We start from the raw sequence: 19643 nt of genomic DNA on the forward strand, positions 1-19643 counted from the left end.
GCTGGCCACGTTATTACCGGTGACCTTAACATTGTTAATAACACTTCTCTACGAAACGTGTTATCGAAAGGTCCGAAATATCGTGAGCCTAAATCCATCAATAGGAAACACAACTTTAAAATTTCGATGGATTCAGTCGAGGATTATGCCAGGCAATGGGCTAAGCGCGAGAAGGAAGACGTAGACACTCTATCCGAATGGATAAAGGCAGTGAGGACGTTAATACAAATCAGAATTAAGAAACTGAATGGGTCCATCATGGCCATGCTACGTCAATCTTCAAAGATCCAAATGTTGCTAAACACCTATCTGACCTCCATGATGAATATGTTGTTGTCCCCGCAGACAAAGCCCCAAATAACATCGTTTTTATCTGTAAAAGTCATTACATTAATTGCGTGATAAACGAATTAGGTATAGACAATTCACTTGGAAACCCAACATATACCCTCACGACACTTACCAAAGAGGAAATCCTGGATAATCATAGGTCTGTTCTTTGTTCCTTTGGTATTTCAACCAAAGATGAAGAACTGGATCTTCCATCACTGTATTGGATACCTAAACTACATAAGTGTCCTTACAAACAACGGTATATTGCTGGGTCTTCCAAGTGCTCCACGAAACTCCTTTCTAAATTATTAACATCCATTTTATCGGCAATCAAAGACGGGCTTCAAAGTTATTGTGAAACTGCCTATTCTAGAGGTGTCGTGAATCAGATGTGGATACTTAAAAATTCCAAAGATCTTTTAGAGTACATACAATCTTACTCTCTTTCATCTTGTAACAGTATTAAAACATTTGACTTTTCTACTCTTTACACAAGTATTCCACATTCCAAACTAAAAGACAAATTAAAAGAGTTGGTATTACTTTGCTTCATAAAAAAGAATGGCCAACGTAGATACAAGTATCTTGTCTTAGGGAGGGATAAATCATACTTTGTAAAGAATCATTCTGATTCAAACAAAAAATTCTCTGAAACCGATATTATCAATATGCTTGATTTCTTGATTGACAACATATTTGTTACGTTCGGAGGACGTGTTTTTCAACAGACTGTCGGCATCCCAATGGGAACAAACTGTGCACCTCTACTTGCTGACTTGTTTCTTATTATTATGAGGCTGTCTTCATGTAGGAACTTCTTAGGAAGAAAGATAAGAAGTTAGCAGTATCTTTTAACTCTACTTTCCGCTATATAGATGACGTTCTTTCACTAAACAATTCAAAATTTGGTGACTATGTGGATCGCATCTATCCCATCGAATTGGAGATAAAGGATACTACAGATACAGTTAAGTCGGCTCCATATCTTGACTTACATCTATAAATTGACAATGAGAGTCGGTTGAAGACAAAACTTTACGACAAAAGAGATGATTTCAGCTTTCCAATTGTGAACTTTCCATTTCTAAGTAGCAACATTCCAGCAGCACCTGCATACGGGGTATATATCTCCCAATTGATACGATATTCCCGTGCTTGCATTTCCTATCATGATTTTCTTGATAGAGGGTTACTGCTCATAAGGAAGCTATTAAACCAAGAGTTCCAAATGGTGAAGTTGAAATCATCCCTTCGTAAATTTTACGGACGCCATCACGAATTGGTTGACCGTTATGGAATAACCGTTTCACAAATGATATCGGATTAGACTATTTACCGGATTTGTAATCACATAAGCAACACGACGGGTGCCGCATGTGGAGCAGGATCTACTAACCCTTCCGGAGCACCTGAGATCACCCCTAGTTTTTGATGGGGTTCGTGTTGTTTATTCTTTAGTTTTCTATGTTGTGTAATGTGTACTATTGTTTTTCTGTTTGTCTTTTTAATTTTTAGCCATGGCGTTGTCAGTTTGTTTTAGATTTACGAGTTTGACTGTATCTTTCGTCCCTCTTTTAAGTACTCGTCAACGTTATTTTGATATCAAATAGCAAAATGCGCTTGGACTCTTCACTTTTGTATAGTAGGTTTAATATATCTCGCTGTCAGGTTTTAAGTATTTATAGATCGACTTATTTAAACACGACATCTTGTAGGAAGCGATTTTACAATATTCTTTATATAAGAAGGTATTACTCGATCAGAGTTTCATTGTTAAAGAAAGATTGATAGAGAAATCGATTAATAAGGTCAAAAGCCAAAAAGAGACAAAAAACTGTTTGGTTGTTTTTGTGTTTGTGTCGCTCTTTTTTATTTTTCTTATAGCAAGATACTAAAGTAGTATGGGTTTAAATTTTGGTTCATTTTTATGTTTCGGAGTATTTGCGTAAGTTTTGCGGGACTAGTATACACAATATTTTTTAATGGCCACTGAAGCTCGACTCCTGTTAAGGAATTTTCTCGCTGAAAAAAAGGAAGGTTTGATCTACTTACTGGAGTGAAGCAATGAAATGACAATAGCTGTTGAACCCCTTAACTTTTCACCATAATTCTTATTTGTCATTGCTAATGGAACAATGCTGATGTAATAGGTACTTATATCACCACTAGACATTGACTCGAGTTGTGTTACTTCTATTTGCATGTTTTACATCATAACACAATGTCAGTCCAAAATAAAATTCATATTGGAAACATGATACAGTTATTATGTTATTTTTTACAAGATAAGTAAGCAAGGAAGAAAAAAGGCAACAGAAGTATGCCGCTGTTCGAAAGTCAAACAATTTAAAAACTGCTATTACAAAATAACCAGTAACAGAAAATTCTAAAATTCAAAACCATAAGGGTATAACAAACATACAACCATTATTTTCAAAAGGACGCAAAATACAAAGTTAAAAGTGGAAATGTTTTTAGTAAAAAATGATGTATAATTTATGGGCAACAACATATTTATTAACATGTTGGAATTATTTTACTATTTTTATTTCGAGGTCATTTAAAGCTGACTTTGCTGTATAGGCTTTGCTCATTATTGAAGGCCATACGATGACCTAAAGCTGTAACTTTTTGTGTCGTTTGGTCTCTTGTCGGGAGTTCAAGTACTGTCAATAATACCACATCTTCTTTTTATATATAAATAACAATATGAATTATTGACAGTGTACAGGAAGTTATAAACATTTGTCAAAATCATCTTTAAAATTCTTTGACAATACCATTCTTTCTAAGTGCATTGTGGTAGGGTTTTACAAATGGAAATCTGAATAATTGACATGAAGTGTGGGTTTGTATGGTCGTTAAACTTGGCTTAACACAGAACTTTCATTTAAAAAGATTTATATTATGACATCCATAAGTCGCTTTGGACGCATTAAATCTACAAACTGCTATTTCTCTTTTTTTTTATTTGTTTTAATGGACTCTGTAATATAAAGAAATAGTATTTTGTATTTATGTAATTTTCTTAACATCGATCTGCGATTCCTTTTATTACTTATGAGCTAGAACCCGATATTGGAACATAATTTTTAAATTACGCCAAGAGTCGAAGTTGATGACAGTGTCTACTGTGAGATAAGATTGATAACATGATAATTATCATCAAATTTGATGATAACTTGTCTTGAAGATGAAAAGTACTATCAAATTCTGACAATGGGCAAAAACGTAGTATCCAGCTAATAAAGTAATATAGTATTGGTATTATACATGTCATATTGACCGAGAGAGAGAAACAATTGAAGTGCGCGCAATGTGCCAAACCGTCTCCGTTGAATTCCCCTTGACAATTTATAACAATAAATATGAATTATACAAACGTAAGAAAGACATCTTAATGCAGATATCTCAATCGAAAAGTAATAAACAGAGATGTGGGATCATTAATAAGAATAATACTTATAAATTTAAATCGCAATATGCGTGTATAGATAATCAGATATGACAAGCTTATGTCTTCTATCACACCTTCTTTTGAATCTTCACAACATTCACTGTCATCTTATTTTATTTGATGTCTCTTATATATTTCCTCACATTTATCACCTTTTTCTTTTATACTTTTTTTTTAATTTAGTATTCCACGAGATCCCAGAAGAGTTTCATAAAATAACCTACTGTAATCATTGCCTTTATGCACTGATATTTTTTCTCTTTTCTCTTTAAAATAAAAGAAAAAAAATACTGAGACTGCAATCAAATATATGCAGTATAGTAGATTCAATTAATATAATAATGCAAACATTTAAACTAAATCGCGAAAAAGCACCAAAACATAACACATATTTTTGAAAGAGGGACGAAAGATACCAGAGGGACGGTCAAAGACATAAATCGAAAATAAACTGACAACGCCATCGCTAAAAATGAAAAAGACAAAAAAAATAATAGTACACATGACACAACATAAAAAACTAAGGAATAAACAACACAAAACCAACCAAAAACTAGGGGGGGTCGCAGATCCTCCGGAAGGGTAAACACATCCTGCTGCACATTTAGCACCCGTCGTGTTGTTTATGAGATAATGTAATTGTTATGAAAGAGAAGAACAGCTTATCGAGCCTTACCTTTCTTTCCTGTTTCTGAATCTCGTATACATAAATATTTTTTCATTATTTTACATGGAAAAGGGTAATATACATTCAATAAGTCAAGCTCTAAATGACAGATAATTTCTATTTCCACTCTTAAATCAACGTTTGTATATTACAGATGGTAACTCATAAAACAATATCAAAATCATTACTTGAAGAAAGCAACATATGCCATGCTATAATTAATGTTTTGCAAAATATAAATACATTAAAACTAACTATACCTAAAATTAAAAATTAGTGTATTCATATTAATAATAAGAAAGTATTATAGAAAAGAATTCTAAAGAACACTGAAATTGTAAGCAAAAAAAGATTTGATTTTCTCATGGATAGCAAGCGACAAGAAGGGTAATAGGACTGCATTATTGTATAGACATAAATACAGAGAGAAATACATATTAGCTGAGGACTGACCTCAATTCAAATTGAACTATCAACAACTGATTTAATGGCTTGAAAGCATTAAAACGGAAGGTAATAAACACAACAGTTTTGAGTTTAATGTCATTATTGAATATTTTCCTAGACTGAACACGCGTTTGACGTACTATATCTTAAAACAGGCTTCTTCGATGAGTTTTTTTAAACTTACAATTTCATATCTAAAAATGAGGCAGAACATACCAAAAAGATATTTAATCTCAACTCAAATACAAACTGAAAAGGCCAAGGCAAAGCAGGGAAAACAACAAAAATACGAAAAACTAACCAACACGCACACCACTTAACACCGTTAATACTCAAATACTTAATTGATAGTGGGTGTCGCTGGGTTTCTGTTTCCCTTCCTTTTTCATTTAATTTAGATTTCAAAATTTATACCTTTCATATATTGCGTAGGTAAAATGTCACCTTTTCTCAGTTGTTTGGGTTTCGTTTGGTGTGTAATGTAACAGTGAAATATCAAAGTGACAAAAGAAAGAACAATTATTAATAAAACACAGACGGGAACTCCAAGAAAGATGATAGACGGAGTTATGGGACTTTATTAACCTTATCATATATTTTTGATAGTTTTTGCCGACATATTTGCATATTTATAAAAAGGTTACCTATTCTGGCGGAACGTCCTATTACCTTGAATATAGAAAGTGCACCCCACCCCACTTCCGAGTTTTTGGAATATCTGTTACTTCATTCAACAATGATTTCGATAGGACTCGAACTCTTTCGAACTGGGTTTTACGGCTTGTTCTGCTCTGTGTTTGTTTTATCAACATTGACTATAGGTAGAGGGAAGGTAAAGATCACACACAAATGTTAAATAGGCCACATCTATGCCTAATCGATGATATTTTGTAGTTCAAGTTACGGTTTTTCATTTCATTTGTTTATTGTCATTATCCTTTTTATTTTATATTCTACCCCAGTCTCAGTCTAGATTACAATTAATAAAATACATACAAATAAGATCTAAAAGCATAATCAATCTTAATTTAAAGGGTATGGGGTTATTTTGTTGCTATTCCATTTATCTTTTCATTATTTTCTGACAAGCTAATTGGTAATTGATCAAAGTACTTTTTAACATTACTCTGGTATGACGGTATTAAGGATAAATACAAGGACATCAACCTTCAGGTTTACTTGATTTGGCTTTCGATTTTTTTTCATTTGAGCGTCACTGATTCGTCTTGTGTGGACGAAATGCATGTCTGGAGCATTAAATTTCAAACCTAGTACCATTTGTTAGCTATCATTCGTGTGTTTGTCTGCCCTTTATGTTCTCCTATTTATTTGTATAATAGTCCTGTCATGTAATGTTATCGATATTAAAGAACGGAAAGGATTATCGTGACCCGTTTGGATAAAGAGGCATAAGTCTTTTGTCAACTGTGGCTAAACTTTTTTAAGTCAAATAATGAACGAACGACTTGTAAGATATCTGGTAAACAATAATTTACAGAGCGAAGGACACAATTCTGCGAAATAGAAAACTGATGAATTTTGGCTAAATGATATCTGAGGATATGGACTACGCTGTTTCAGTGAAAGAGCTCTCAACAGCAGCTAGTAGAGCGCTTGGATCACTAACATCAAAATATCTTCATATAGGTAATATGGACTACAGATACAAAGATATTCGAAAATACGGTTTTCCCTGTAATGTACTATGCGTCAGGGGTGTGGGGATCAAAACGTTATGGTGTCATTGAAAGACTCCAGTATAGAGCAATCCGAACTTTCTTGTGTGTTAGAATAACCTCGCCGATTCCAGCAAAAACAGGTGATATGTGATGGACTATTATACTTGTAAACAACCAATGTAATACAATTCGTTTATGGTGTAGACTGATGAAATTGCCTGATTTCAGGATCAGTCGTAAGATTTTCCTTTGGGATGCCGAAATTTCCACACGCTACAAGAGCACCTGGTTCAACAGTGTTTAAACAATTTTGAACAATAGTAGTCTATCAGCCTTAATTAACTGTACAAACAACCACGATACAATCTCAACAAAATATGCAATTGATTCGGTTAAAACTATACTTGTAGATACGTTCAAAAGTGATTGTACTATTAATGTTCAGAACATGCCAAAACGAAGAGGGTATCACCAGCCCAGTAGCCAGTACTTCGGTACTGGCATGAAAATACGGATTTTTTGTGTTATTAAAATTTGCTGTTACAAAATATTAGAAATTATTATAAATTAAGGAATGTATCTCCCTCATGCAAAGCTCTGATTCCTTTCACGAATTTGGCTATACTTTTTTGACCTTTTGGATTATAGCTCTTCATCTTTTATATATGCTTTGGATTTCAAATATTTTGGCCACGAGCATCACTGAAGAGACATGTATTGTCAAAATGCGCATCTGGTGCAACAAAATTGGTACCGTTGATTTTTTAAGAACCTGCAAGTTACTTAATATCGAATTTTATACTGAACTGTATGTTAAAAAGTTCTTTGCCAGAAAACAGCGATCCATTATAGCTAGAATTCGATGCGGTACACTACCTTTAGAAATCGAATGAGGTCGATATCGAAATATTCCAGCTGAATGGAGAATCTGTAAAGTGTGCAACTTCAATGTGACTGAAGATGAGATCCACTTTTTGCTTTTGTGTGATCGTTACTCTACTAGAAGGAACGAACTCAGACGAGATCAACTCACCTCTGTTAATGTTGACTCTCCAGAAGAAGCGCTAAAAGAACTGTTGACGAGCAACCCGCAAACTTTATCATAGACTGTTTAAGGATAAGACAAGATGTTTTATAAACATTTTTATTTTAACAAAACTATACACAACGTTAAACTGTAAAACTTTATATGTTATATCAAATCAAATGTAGCTATACATGTATAATAATGTTTTCAAATGACAGTGCTTCGTAAGCCTATAAGGTTGGCTGAAATTAACAATGTTCATAACATAATGTATTATATAATGGCAATTCAGGTTGCACTTTAATAAATTATTTATTCATTCATTCATAGAGGTTGGGCATTCCACAAAACCAAGTTCAACCAACCATTTTTTTTCTTAAATGAACTGTACCAAGTCAGAAAAATGTCCATTGTTATATTATAGTTCGTTTCTTTGTGTGTTACATTTTAATGTTGTGTTTCTCGTGTGTCGTTGTCCTCCTCTTATATTCGATGCGTTTCCCTCAGTTTTAGTTTGTAACTCGGATTTGTTGGGGTTTTTTCTCAATCGATTTATGAGTTTCGAACAGCGGTATACTACTGTTGCCTTTATTAATCCACCTTGTTATACTTACGCAAATGCCTGTTCAAGTCAGGAATAATACAGTTGTTGTCCATTCGTTTAATGTTTTTGAGCTTTTGGTTCTGCTATTCGATTAAACATTTATTTGTCGTTTTCGTTTTCCGTGGAGTATTTTTGTAATTAAACTTTCCACATATATATAGACACCTTAAAATTAAAGTAGGCGTATTGTTGATTGAAATCAGAAATACTCAATTGGGATTGCATGGAACAGTCCAGACTCGAGGCATCAGTTTATTCGTCTGAATGTGTGATCTATGTATTTGTGCATACACTAGAAGAGTGGCCATTATCAGAGTATAAAGAACAAAATTTTTGGATCAACATGTTATTTTGTAGTATGTATACCAGTGTTGTAATAGCTTATGAGAAATCTTTTATATTTTATTGTATTTCTGTCCATGTATCATTTCTTATTCAAGTTATGAAAAATAAAAAAAGAGTTGAGTTCACTTAAAACTTAATTGAGCCCTAAGAAATAATTGTTCAAGTTGCAAGTCATTCACTTCGTCCCAAGTTTTTTTTCAAATAATTTCTGGTGTTTATAGAAGTGTTAACACTTGACAAGAGTTGAGTTATTTACAGCTTTGACACAACGGTATGTTTTAAAACGGTATTTTTTTTTTATTTGCTGTCTCATTTGCATCTCCTTTTGTCCAACTGTTGTGTTCTGAATGTGCAAGTCATATATAAATGTGAACGATCGTTAAGCAGGTGTCAATAAATCTGGTCTGTCATATATTGCATTGAGTAGCAATCTTTGACATTAGAGCAGAAATGTGTTCTAAAACCGTTTCATCAGTTATTGCGTCCCTTGCTTTTTTTCCAATTCATTATCCTTTAATAAGTTTTATAAACTTTGCATTATGTTCCTAGCACTTCTTTACTACTAGTCTCCTCTTCATTAAACCTTAAGTTGAGTGGTACTGCGAACAGATATATTTATCAACTTTTAGATCAACAAACAAGATAAGCACTCCAAAACATTTTTCTCCACATTGCTTCCGTTCAAATACCATTAACTATAAAAACTAATCCAGATTGTCATGATAAAGATGCTAATGCGTTTCATTATGAAATGACAATTTCATGTTTACAAACAATGACAGAGGGATCTAAATATATGTTCCTTACTGCATGCACTTCCAGATCAGACAAAATGATTGGGCACTGTCTTTAAATTCTTGTATATTGATGAAAGTAGAAATTCAGAAGCATTATATAATTGTACGTTTTCTAAATTTACAACTATATCGGTTCCTTATAATATAAAAGAAATACTTCAACATACCCGTTGTGTAATTTAATTAGAAATTTAAAAAAACTGCTATCTAAATCCAAACAAAAATGTATATGATAAAATGGAAGCAAATGATTTTAAATCGGCTCGACTTTGTCATTTTACGCTTTGTCCGCTGCTGTATTAACAGCCGTGTAGTCAAATTGTTCGACTTTTCGAAACAATAAGTATTTTCTACCCCAGGTAAAGATTGCCCTAGCCGTATCTGTGTCAACTTTTTTTAATTTATTATTTCTAATTCTCTTTGATTAGGCGTTCACGCGATCCGATTCCAGTCTAAACGGTGAATAAAATGTAGCACGATTCGATTTCAGAAGACGTTCGGAAACGATACTTCGACTGCAGTGATCTCACGGTTCGTTTCAAGCCGAAAGAAAGTGGACAGGTAAAAATAAAAAAAAAGTCGACAAGAAAATGGGACCGTGCGAACGTACCTTCTAAGTCGTAATTCAATTTTACGGAGCGACCGAACATGGAGATACAGAGGAAAACGATGAAATATTTAAAAAAAACACAGTTATCCTTTAGCAGTATGATTCAAACAGATTCATATTAATATATGCTTACAAACATATCGCAGTCTGGAATGGGAGGATATTTTTTTAATGCTCTACTTGTATAATTATTCTATATATTTTGATAGAGCCTGTTTTGCAATCTTCTAACTCCAGAAGGCACGATATTTGAAAACAAACTAATTTTTCTTCAAGATAATAGTTAAAAGATTTAAAGTTACACTTTTTATAAGTAAGCTTACATTTTTGTATTGTTTATATAACATTATGATGTTTCGTATGTATTTTTCTTTTCTTATATCCCAAATAAAACTATGTCTGAATTAAGCGGTAGTTCAATTAGGACATTTTATGACATTGACTTCGATGAAAACGGAGATAAAGTACATTTTATCAAATATTACCGGACTAAGAATAAAAAATAGAAATGATTTCATTTATATTAGGCACTTCTCCAGATATTTAAAAATAATTTGCATGGTTTGAACCCGTAGATATAGTACTTTTCGCATCTTCTTTTCTATCTTGATTAACTAAGAAACAAAAAGTTACAAACATTGTACTGTTGGAAAAACTTGTGGTTGATAAGAAATCAGAAATAAAAAACATCTCCGCCAATATCATTTGTATTTGACGACAAATGCACCTGCTGAACAATATTGAATAACACTTTTAAGACTGTTTACAGTACCTGAATGTTAAGTACTGCATCTGCATGCTGATACAGAGTTTGTATCTACTTACACTCTATAGTATGTATCATCTTCATAAAACCTTTGTACTATACAAACATTGATTGTGTTTCAAGTGGAGAGTTCGTTACATAATTCACTTTTTGTCTGTTAATATTGATGTTGTAATTAGAACATGTGACTTTATTTGCTAAAATTGCATAAACTGAATATTGTTAGGTATTCTGATAATTACATTTTCTTGGAAATAGTGTGAGTGTGGAGATTATCGTGTTGATTGAATATTGAAGACCAGGATTGAAACCGTGATAATCTTCTGTTAACTGCGTGTGTATTTGTACTTTGTTTTCTAAATTTTCAAGGAGGTAAGTCAACTGTTTTTCTATTAATAAGATTTATTACATTCAAGAAAATCTAATTTGCAACCTCTTTTCGTGATATCCTGTTTTTGTTGTTTTCGTTGTTTAAGGCCAAAACATTAATATATTCTGATGTTTTTTTTATTTTTATTCAACAACAGTATTGCAGTCCCTGTTAACTTTTGCGGATATTTTAACGAGCTGTTATGCAGTCAATATATGTCATGTATGACTTTTGAACACCGGTATACTTCTGTTGCCTTTGTTTCTTTTTCCATGTATACATGTATATAGTAAATACTTTATTTAGTTGGACAAAATCTCAATTAAAGTTAAATTTAACTTATTAGGAAAACAAATGATAATAAATTTTTTAAGGGAAAGACAACTTGACGTACCAGAAATTGTTTCATTCCTGCAAAATATTGGCCTGATTACCTGTTGAAAGACACGTTTTTTTTTTGCTCATATGTATGTATGTAGTATTAAATCAATTCAGGCGACCAAATTTAAAGAAAATATCCGACAACTACTATAAAAAACAAGATATTTGAAAAGAAACAATCATTAATAAAAATGTTATTATTAAACCGAACAATACTGACCAGTTATAAAATATTTGTTTCATAGATGACCAAGAATAAATTTTAAGTGACGTAACTACTATCCCGTCCACTTTTCCGTGAATGTGAATAAAACTTTTCAACGGTATGTCTGTCTTTTTCATTTTTAGCCATGGCGTTGTCAATTTGTCAATTTGTTTTAGATTTATGAGTTTGACTGTCCCTTTGGTATATTTCGTCCCTCTTTTGGTAAATTGAATTTCTGAACAACGTATGATTTATATAGATATCTAAATAGAAATTGGAATCTAAAGAACAAAAAAACATATCTTCAAGTATGAATAGGTTTTAAGTGAAAATAATGTTATAAAGTTAACAAAACATATTCATAAATAGATTTGCTTATATCATGATGCGTTAACGTGTGACGCAAGTTTGTTATTTCATAGTAATTACTTACACTGGACAATGGACATGGAATGATATTGTTTACCAAATAAATGTTTCACAGAAGAAATGTTAATATTAGGGATGTAATACAAGCGTTAATCCAATTATTTTTATCATATCCACCATAACACAATATATAAGTACCGAGCCTCTGAAAATGAATATTTCCAAACAAAGACTAAACAGTTAAAGTAAAAGAGCACAATAACGCGTAACTAAGATGACCAACAACGTCAATACCTGGAATCTATACTTCAAGACCATCAAGTATTTTTAAAACATACATTATGATATACGTTATTTTCTCAAGAGTTTGGTTTTTTATTATTTTACTTTTATAGCAGCTTTTGTATTTAAGATACTGGCTGCCTAATAAAAAGTCTTAAATAAACTCATCAAAGATATCCAGGATTAAAATTTGGTACGTTTTGTCTTCAAAAGATTCATCAATGACGATCAAATGAAAAATTAAAACAATGCTAACTGATTTACACTCGGTAGTGCAGCTCATTTGTATAAAAATAAATATATTAGTTTTATTTAGCACAAACAATTATATAATCATTTTCAAACTGTCAGTAATAGAGAAAAATAGTGTAAAGGCATAGTATCAAATAGTTATCAAAGGTACCAGGATTATAATTTAGTACGCCAGACGCGCGTTTCGTCTTCGTAAGACTCATCAGTGACACTCATTTCAAAATATTTATAAAGCAAAACAAGTACACAGTTGTAGAGCAATGAGGATCCAAAATTCCAAACAGTTGTGCCAAATACGGCTATTGTAATCTATGATTGTGGTAAGAAAATCCTTAGTTTTTTTTTAAATTCAAAGTTTTGTAAACAAGAAATTTATAAAAAAGCACCCCATTAATGATATTCATGTCAACACGGAAATGTTAACTACTGGGCTAGTGATACCCTCGGGGTCGAAACGTCTACCAGTAGTGACATCGACCCAGTGGTGTAAATAGTTATCAAAGATATCAGGATTATAACTTAGTATGCCAGATGCGCGTTTCGTCTACATTAGACTCATCAGTGACGCTCATATAAAAAACACTATATTTGTAATTCTAAATCAGAGTGTTAATTATTGTTTTGATAGTTTATCTTAAATAAGTCGTCACAGTAAAGTGTTATTCACTGTTCATAAATCAACTTTTTAATGTATCCCTTAATATTAATTTACCTCCTAGCAAGACACTTTTTAATGTATCCCCTTATATTAATTTACCGCCTAGCAAAACACTAATAGATGAAAGTGAAAGACTGTTCTTTTAGTTGCGTCACTAAAATATAGACAAATGGGCTCAATTTAACGGGGAGCTTAACTAACATTGATTTAATCAAGGAATACTGTTTTACAACATTTGGTATAGTATAGTTCATATCAGTTGTGTATTTAACGTTTCAGTCAGAAATAAGACATTAAGTACAATTATTTTGAAAAAAACTTTCAATAATGCGTTCCGTAATCTTGCATAATTCCATCCCGGTTTTAGTAGAATTCACTTTTCTATATTGCATTTTGTATTCTGTTCCTTGTTCGGATTTTTTGCCATGACCTGACCAGTTTATTTTCGACTTATAAAATAGAAGATCGCATTTGTATCTTTACTTTCTCTTTTATAACTGGTCGTCCTTTCTAACTTTAATTTTAATCCATGATTCTGATGTTGCTGCAATAGCCCAGGCAAATATATACTTTGTATCTAACGTACTGTGTTATTGGTATGATAGCTGTTAGATTTAAACTCACGTGTATAAACATATTTTCACTTTACTGTTCGTGGCAATTCATGTTAACAAACATCACTTAAATTAAGCAATATAAAATGATCCTTTTCATATTATTCCGATATAAGTATGAACGCAATTAACAATGAATTTATATATTTATATGTTTTATTACACTTGTGTAAGAGTTAAGCTATATTTTCATTGATAAATGACATCCTGCACGCATCCCTTCTTGTTGTAAACACCTTACTTGCTATTTTTCGGTCATAAATAGCATTTTACATTATCGACAAAATTTTGATGTTTACGTAATGCTGTGGCCTGCTTTTTTATTCGGAATACTTTTCGTATTCCTTAAGTGAAACATAAAACGACACAAAAGGGGATATTTCCAACTCGTCAGGTCAGAAAAAGTAATGCAAAAACAAAACCATGTCCAAAGAAATAAAATAGTGCTGACAGCCAATAAAAACACCACGAGTGTCCAACTTGAATGTGGGACTAGGGTAACGTAACCAGTAACATTTTTTTTAACAGCTATTGAGGTGCGTCGTGTTTCTGATGACACGCGAAAAGGATGATGTCATTTTTGGGTATATTTATTTTTTGGGGGGGAGTCCCTTAGATAAGAATAGGCTTTCGACAATGCAATAATACGTGATCATTTAGTAGTAGCCGTCACTCAATTCTTAGGCAAAGAAGAAATCTTGAGCTATGTTCAATTGTATGAATATGCTACTAATGACAATTAAATGTATTTTCTTAAAGTATCGTGTTTAAACCGGGTTTGTTTCTGTTGTTGACAATTAAACCCAAACTTCCTTAATGTTGCATCACTTTACTTCAAATCGCTTGTTCGTCTATAACTTGGGATAAATTAGATAAAGAGTCTATCAAACTGCCGCCGGTTTGTATTTTTTTCAAAGTATTATATTTGCTATTTAATAAATGAACTAGATGAGTAATTAAGAAACTTTTTCCAGACGTTGCTTTCATACAAAAACCATATACCAGATATTTTCTCGCTGAATTGAAGACCCATGGGTGGCCTTCTGCTGTTATCTGCTCTTTGGTCGGGTTGTTGTCTCTTTGTCATATTCCCCATTTTCATTCTCAATTTCATACAAATGCTTTGAAAGTAAAATAACAGGTTTATGTTTACAAACATTGACAGAAGAATCTAAATAAATAATGCTTACTGTATGCAAGTACCGATCATAAAAAAATGACTCAGAACGGCTTAAAATTATATGAGAGAGGGGCGAAAGTTACTAAAGGAACGTTCAAACTCAGAGTCAAAAATAAACTCGCCATGTAAAGAAAAGACCAAAAGACAAACAACAATAAAACGTAAAAAGTATAAAAGGTTCAAAAATCTATAAAACATTGCACATCATAACTGAATCGTGTTCACCAAAAAATATTATTCTATTTTAAAGTAGAAAAACATTTGTAGAAAAGTGAAAAATAACCATGAAATGAAACAGTTAAGAAAGTTTAAGTCTGAACAACACTTTAGTCATGTATACATGAAATTCAAATAGGACATCCTATTATCGTCAACCAGTATAATCTCAGTATTGTAATGCCGACATTCCCCCCTTTTTATAGTAAACCTATGTCTGTATAGTTTCTTGAAATTGTTGAGAATAAACGATAGATGTTAGTGAGATGTCTAATGTTACAAGTAGTATAAGACTTGTCATTTGATATTTTGGCTGTTGTTTTCATGATACGACAGATTTGTGTATGTTAGTTTGTTAAGAAGTTTTAGTTCACGTACTGATTCCGTATTTTCGCGGGAGTTACCTTATTATACTATAAACTCAAATAAAACTGTTCTTATGATCTACTAATAAATTTAAAGTCGAAACCCATCTTTATTGATGAAGATCAAGCATTGTTTACAAACAGTATCAACATTACGGGAGTTTCCCTAATATGATCCATGGTTGCCGATTGGTAAATAATATGTAACAAGCTCTGTCATTGGTCAGTCGAAAGTATAAATACCAAAACAACAAGAGTAACGACGGAGTGTTGGGTTGACAAAGAATGGGTAGTGACAAACTTTAATAAAAGGTGGAATATGTAGCTTATTGAACGTTACCTTTGTTTTAATTTAAGGTTCTCGGTGCTGGTGCTAAGCGTGCCGGTGACGGTGCTAAGGTTGTGGGTGACGGTGCTAAGAGTGCCGGTGACGGTGCTAAGGTTGCCGGTGCTGGTACCAAGTCGGGTTGCAGGTGACGGTGCTAAGGTTGTCGGTGCTAGTGCTAAGTAGGGTTGCCGTGACGGTACTAAGGCTGTGGGTGACGGTGCTAAAATTGTTGGTCTTGGTACTTAATGTTTTCGATGTTTTTATTATACCAAGTTGGTGTGGTATAAGGTGAAATATGGTAGTAAAATCTGTATATAGAGAGATTATACAAATAGTCCAAATAAGTGACAACTTTGAGACTTGACTGTTGAGAAATATACTAGTGTTGTATGTCGAAGTAAGACCAATCATTACCGGGAACTCGACCAGACCAGTGACGGAGCCTGCAAGACCCAGTCTCTCCAACGGAGATTATTTATTTTCGTACTAATAAAATATGAAACTTTATTTATTTAGATATTTTATTTCATAACTATATATAAATAAAAGTATACATTTTCCCATTCTGTAACGTGTTTGGTCCGATGATTAAAAGTGGACGTCGAACCTTACACTTTATAGATCCTTTAAATCCCTTTTTCTTTGTGACCCTGTGTTCTCTGGTGGCCGACTCTAGCACCAGGGAGGCGGCGTTACAGTATATCTACTTAAGCGAAAGTGCATAAATACATAAAACCTGTTCTTCCGCGTTTCGATCAACTCATTCATACTACCAGATATTCTCAATTTTTGACATAAAAAAAAACCAGTTTACGTACGTTAAGAATCTGATGCAATCTATTTATTTCTATTCTATAGCAAAATAAAAAAAAATCATATAGATATAGGAAGATGCGGTGTGAGTGCCAATGAGACAACTCTCCATCCAAATAACAATTTTAAAAAAAAGGTAACCATTATAAGTCAATGTACGGCCTTCAACACGGAGCCTTGTTTTACACCGAACAACAAGCTATAAAGGACCCAAAAATTAATAGTGTAAAACCATTCAAATCAGTCCATTTCAATTTATTTTTCATGGTATTTTTTCAGAAAACGAAAATTCCGCGAAATGATATTATGGTCTTGGCAAGGCAACGAAACAAGTTGACGTCACAAGTATGTTTCCGTAATAAAAAAAATTCAAATGTAAATTATGGGCGTTTTAAAGCTTCTTGTACGGCTCAGAACAAATAAAAGTACACTAGAAGAAAATACATAACTGAAAAATGCGATTTAAATAAATAATCATTGAATTATATAATATTACTAATATCATCGAAACTGAGTAAAACGGAACAGCCAAAACAGTATCGGATGCATAGGGCTTTCACGGCTAACAAAATTACAGAATGTGTCCTATTATAATCGCTCAGGGTAATTGAATAGAAATGTCCAACCCATGGTTAAAAGAAAACAAATCTATGACTGTTATGAATTATTTCTTAAATTTTCGATAGTTTTCGACTTTCAGCGTTCCAGATGTAGATATATCCATAAAAGATTTCCGGACAAAACGAAATTGATAAGATATCGGTAAAAGAAAGCAAATGGCATTCAAACTCATAAGTCGAAAAAATAAAGTCAGTGACGCTCGAATAAAGATAGTAAAAAAGCAAAATAAAGTAAAAAATTGAAGAGCATTGAAGACCCAAAATCAGAAATCAGATATATATTGCCATATACAGTACAGCTACGGAAATCAATTCCTGTGGTAGAAAATCCTTATTATTCGCAAAAATTCTTAAATACCATGATAATATTTTGTACGCCTGACGACGCGAGTATCATGCATAAGATTCATAAGATTCATCGGTGGCACTCGATTAAGTGTATTTAACCTCCGTTTTCTCATTTTGTAATTTAGGAACAATCATGGTTAAGTCGATTCAGAAAAAAATGAATGATGATCGTCCTCAACATTAACTTCTCAAAGGTACCAGGATATGTTTTTGTATATACACCAGACGCGCGTTTTCTCAAATCCAAAAAAGTTAAATAGGCCAAATAAAGTACGGAGTATTCAGGATCAAAATTCATTAAATATCTGTCAAATACAGCTATGGTAATCTATTCCTGAGGTAGCCTTAGTTCTTTTAAAATTTAAAAGTTTGGTAAACAGTTAATTTATAGATATGACCATATCAATGATAACTTATTTCAGCACAGAAACACACTCAATGAACTGAATCATTGTACATACTTACACCCTACCGAATGTTAAATTTCTAAATGAGACAAGACACCCATGTGCTGTGGTTAACACTTCGTCAGTGTATATATATCACTGATAGAAAATACTTGTTTCAATTGTTTTTTCATGGCACTAACCTGGATAAAACGGATAAATTGTTAGTTTATCAAATCTAATTTAGAATCAAATAAACGAAACGATTTCATTCAAAACAAAACGGTACACGCATTGCACTTTTGGAGAAAAAAAAGAATGAAAGAAAATTCAGAAATCATAAACAATAAGTCAATGATATTGAAATAAGTTCACTAATGCACCGGTTAAAAACAATTAATTATTACCTCCTGAAGAATTCACAAAGTACCAGAATACCAGCTCGAGTTCTTAATCTCCATGCTGATATATATTGCATATCTATTTATCTATTTCAGATAAATTATTTTTATGTAAGATTGGGGACCCATTTTCCTGTGATGGAATATTTTTTGTTTTAAAAACATTGCAGTTGTCTTTTAATGCATTTTAGTTCTTAAGTAATCTTGAACCTAAAACAAATTCAAAATGGCCAAACCTTATACAATTCTTAACTATGAAAGTAAAAAAAAAAAATTAAAAAGTCACTGCTGGATATGCATAAATCCCAGTTGAAACACATCCCGATGCTTTGGTGAGCACTTAAACATTTGTATGTTCTTGGTGCAAATTTTTACTCTTGTTAAAAACGGATATGAAGTACATTTTATCAAATATTATCGGACTAAGAATAAGAAATAGAAATGATTTCATTTATATTATGCACTTCCTCAGATATTTAAAAATAGACTGTATGATTTGAACCCGTCGTTACAGTACTTTTAACATCTTCTTTTCTATCTTGATTAACACTGAAACAAAATTTACCTGAATTCAGATTTATTTTTATTTTTAAAAAAGCCAGACAATGAAATTGGAATTAGACGACAATGGACCTGCTTAACAATATTGACTAACACTTCTTAAAGAAAGTTTACAGTACATGAATGTTAAGTACTGCATCTGTATGTTGATATAGCTTTTGTATCTACTTACACTCCATAGTACGTATCATCTTCATAAAACCTTTGTACTATGCAAACATCGATTGTGTTTCAAGTGGATAGTTCATTACATAATTCACTTTTTTGTCTGTAAATATTGATGTTTGAATTGGAAAATGTGACGTTATTAGCTAATAATGCATCAACTGAATATTGTATCATTTTATCAGGTATTCTAATAATTACATTTTCTTGGAAATAGTGTGAGTGTGAAGCTTATTGTGTTTATTAAATATTGAAGACCCTATATTAACCGGGATAAATTTCTGTTAACTGCGTGTCAATTGATATTTTGTTTCCTAAATTTCAAGGAGGTAAGTGAACTGTTTTCCTATTAAGAATAGAATTAATCGGATTCAACAAAACTTACTTGCAACATTAG

General features: G+C 32.4%; 1 protein-coding gene across 1 annotated transcript in view; it reads left to right on the forward strand.

Moving 5' to 3' along the window:
* The first annotated feature begins 10900 nt into the window (after nt 1–10900).
* LOC134692087 (prostaglandin E2 receptor EP4 subtype-like) overlaps nt 10901–19643 on the forward strand; it is a 61621-nt gene continuing 52878 nt past the window's right edge. Inside the window, exon 1 of the mRNA XM_063552488.1 lies at nt 10901–11104. The gene's annotated coding sequence lies outside the window, so the exon portion shown is untranslated. The remainder of the gene's footprint in view (nt 11105–19643) is intronic.

This window comes from Mytilus trossulus, chromosome 1 (genome assembly GCF_036588685.1).
Source record: "Mytilus trossulus isolate FHL-02 chromosome 1, PNRI_Mtr1.1.1.hap1, whole genome shotgun sequence".
NCBI classification, from domain to species: domain Eukaryota; kingdom Metazoa; phylum Mollusca; class Bivalvia; order Mytilida; family Mytilidae; genus Mytilus; species Mytilus trossulus.